We start from the raw sequence: 4,060 nt of genomic DNA on the forward strand, positions 1-4,060 counted from the left end.
GATGTCCAATCACAAAGTGTCACTAAGGGTACAGCAGACATTTAGTCCAAGTGACACAGACATGATTATTCTCTCTGTTTGATTTGAACAGAAATGCTCTGTTGGGTACCTTCTCTTCAGCAAACAGCTGGAGTCATGAATGAACTCTAACATCTCACAAACCTATACACTGCCATAACCAACCCTGTCCAAATGTGAGGCTCACTTGTCAAGCTCCCTTGTACTTTTTCCATCTCTCTCTCTCTCTCTCTCTCTCTCTCTCTTTCTCTCTGCCTCTTTCAACCTCTGATCTTTTTGTCCTTCTATCCTGTCCCCCTATTTACAACTCAAATTAAGGCTTGTTTGCCATGAGGTTTGTAGATTTGTGTGTTCATAAATTAATCATGATGACATCTCCTGGGGTGGGCGGGACCAATTGCTTGAAATAAACGGCTTGTTCATGAATGCTCGATTAAGAATTCATAAGCATAATCAGAGATGCCAGAGCGAGTGGTTACGAGGGGAACAAATAAATATGGCGGAGTACATTAGAGGAGACAGCATGATGTATCACCCATATCATCACCCTGGGCCATAATGATTGCTGGATGTTTGGGAGAAACACCAACCTGCATTTCAAACAGTCAGATAGGTCTCTCTCTCTCTCTCTCTCTCTCTCTCTCACACTCACTCACACACATGGACACAAAGAGATAAAGAGAGAGGCAGACAGACAGGCAGATAGAGAGAAAGAAACATAGTTTTAAATGTTTATTTACCTCTTACAGAATATTCTACATCAGTCACTCAAACGTACTATTCAGTGAAGACAGTGTATTGGTATGTGGCTGTTTGTGTGACTGTGGATGTGCTATGGTCTAAGTATTCTGTATCTTGCTGTCATAAGATCTGGCGAGTACCTACACTACATTTCATCTATATTCCCCTCATCACTTCTATGAGTAGTTGACCAAGGCCAAGGAAAGAGATTCGTAACAGAGTTCTTTTCGGCGTGAGCCATTGAGTATAATGCAGTGAATTCCACTCCACTCCCTGATATATGGCAACTTCAATTACCATTGCTGCCACACATAGCCCTGTGTGTGTGCCGTGCCTATATTCATATGCAAACCCCAGTGTCAACGGTGTCAGGGCCAAACGGAGACCAAAACCTGCAATCCTGGGGATTTAAAAACTCTTTTATTTCTCAACACACACACAGTTTCTCTTTTTTTCCCCTCAATTCTATCAGGCAAAGTTTTTCTTTACATTCAACATGGCGCCTGCGGACGAACCATACGGTCCCCGGCAGGCATTGTGGTCGTCCTCTTGCCACTCAAGGTCCTTTCTCACCGGCCCCGTAGACAGAATACTTCCTTTCAGATGCCTTTTGTGACGGGCATACTCACCCCCCCCCACGCACCCCCACCGTAGCCATGGTGACCTGAGGGGGGGCGTGCCGGTGCCAAGGCCGAGTGATGGGCTGAGCCGCCCCTCTTTCAGAGCCTCTGCAAAAAGAGGGGGATTTTTTTTAGAGGAGAGAAGGAGGAGTGCTGGAGCGACGATTCAGCTCCCCACGAAGACGAAAAAGAACGTCCAGGGAAGAAAAGGCGGCACTTTTCACAAGACGAGTGAGAGGGTCAGGCTAATTTGCACAAAGTCCTCTTTCTATCACTCTCTCGCTCTTCTTTTCTTCCATTCTTTCTCTCGTTCTGTCTCTCTTGTCTCTGGCCAGCAAGGCTGACAGTGGATGTTTCTATCAGCGGGTCATCATGCTAAAAAAGGAAAGTATTCATTTAAAACTTGGGGTGCAAGACAGGGACAGCACCACAGCAGAATGTCATTAAGGAATGTCAGAGTAAACTGTGTGTGTGTGTATGTGTGTGTGTGTGTGTGTGTGTGTGTGTGTGTGTGTGTGTGTGTGTGTGTGTGTGTGTGTGTGTGTGTGTGTGTGCGTGTGTGTGTGTGTGTGTGTGTGTGTGTGTGTGTGTGTTTTGGATGAAAACAGAAATACCCATAGGACCACAACACAGCTTTGCATACACAATGTCCACTGATGCTCAAAAGACAAGCAAAACAAAAATAACCTTCACCCCCCCCCCCCCCTCTCTCTCTCTCTCTCTCTCTCTCTTTAAGGCATCTCGGGTTTTCCACAATTTGTCATTCCATTTGTTTCTGAAGTATTGTTCAATAACCTTCGCAATCATTTGTTATTTTTTCATTACTTATTTGAGGCAAACACATATATCTTAATGATTCAACTGACAGCAGGCACCAATTTATTTTCATCAAGCGATAATATCAACTGCATCAAGCATCTTTTTTTCATTTTTTATTTCAGCTTGTGAGGTAGACGAACAATGTTAAATATTTAAGAATACAGATATTGAACTTGATATGTACTATTAAATAACTAAAAATAATAATATTATATAAAAACACCATAGCTATGTGATTGGTTTGTTCTGATGTCTACTTTAGGAAGCTGAACCACAGGGAAATTGTTATGGATACATTTGTCCAGGTGTAACCACATGGTCACAATGATCTTTAAATTCATCCAAATTACTGTAAATGTAATGATAGCTGATCAAATCTTTGTCACCAACAGAAAATCATGTATGAAAATGGCTCAAATTCCTCAATTCATAATGACATGGTATGAAAGTATACTGCATTTGTAACAATAATTTCAATACAGAATATTAATACATCCTGAATAATGATTCTGAATCATGTACTGTAATTGGTAAAACTTCAATTTAGGGAACACATGTTCACCCTCAATACACAACTAATGTGTATTAGTCTTCAAAAAGGTTAGCATTAAGCATCAGTACAAGCCATTTTCTTATATGATGGTTGACTCGCCCTTCATTAGCTGTCTCTTGATTGTTGAATTATGCTCTATCAATACTTTTCTCCCATCATCCCATCATTAAGTCTCATGTTAGGCTGTTTACCAGTAGTGGTAGGTCCCCTGACTGCAATTAGACAGGGAACTGTCACCTCAGTCGCTTTTTAACTGGTTGATGATGCAGCTGTGTAAAAAAAAAACCACTTATCTGTCACATTATTATTAAGATGTGCATTTCTGCAGTTAGACAGCAATGTGCTGGCACTGGCATACCGCCACACTGTGTCATCTCTCTGGAGAAAGAGAGGGAGAGAGACAGAGAGTGAGAAAAAGAGAGAGAGAAAGAGAGAGAGAGAGAGAAGAAGAAGAGAAAAAGAGATAACGGAGCAGAGGTACAGATATAAATAAATCATATATCTCCTGGTGCTGCGATGAGCTCATGTTCACACTCCAGTTCTCAGTAAAACATGCCTTTGCTTCTGGATGGGAGCTTAATCTGGGGCAGGTATGGGACAGACCTGGGCCTCCTCTGGCGCAGATCCGGCAGTAGAGGTCCAGCATCAGCTGTGATCAGGGAGTTAATTTCACTCCGTTACTGCAACGGTGCTGTCCTTAGCTTTGGCACCAATGCACTAAATCTACTTAGCTATGCCCACATACATAGCTGTTTACGCCCACGTCGACCTGGGTTCGAGTCCAACCTCAATCATATCCTGATCCCACCCCATCTGTCTCTCCCACTTGCTTCCTGTCACTCTTCACAGTCCTCTATCAAGAAAAAAGGAACAGGTGCAAAAAATATACTTAATAATTATTTATTTTCATGGCACTGTCCACTACAGGTGATCATTCTTTACTGCTTAATCTCCATGATCAGGTAATGTGGAGCCAGACACAACAGCAGCATAACTGGGAATACATCTGAATTGCTGAATGCACTTGTTAACCGCATATTAACATTTGAAACAGAGGGCCAGATGTACGTACATTTGCAAATGTAATGTCATTAGTGCAAGCTGTGATTCTTCAGTTTACGTGGTATTTATCAAACCTGTTCATCGGGTATAATCAGCGGCTTTCTCCGCCCCCCTATCTCAATTTGCGAGAGTTCAAAACTGAACAGCATTCTTCAATCGCAAGCGCAGTTGAATGATGTTAATTCATGACAATATTAAAAGGCATCAGTTTAGCGATGATGAAATAATACAATACATGAGGAGATGT

The sequence above is a fragment of the Sardina pilchardus genome, chromosome 9 (genome assembly GCF_963854185.1).
Source record: "Sardina pilchardus chromosome 9, fSarPil1.1, whole genome shotgun sequence".
In the NCBI taxonomy this organism is placed as follows: domain Eukaryota; kingdom Metazoa; phylum Chordata; class Actinopteri; order Clupeiformes; family Clupeidae; genus Sardina; species Sardina pilchardus.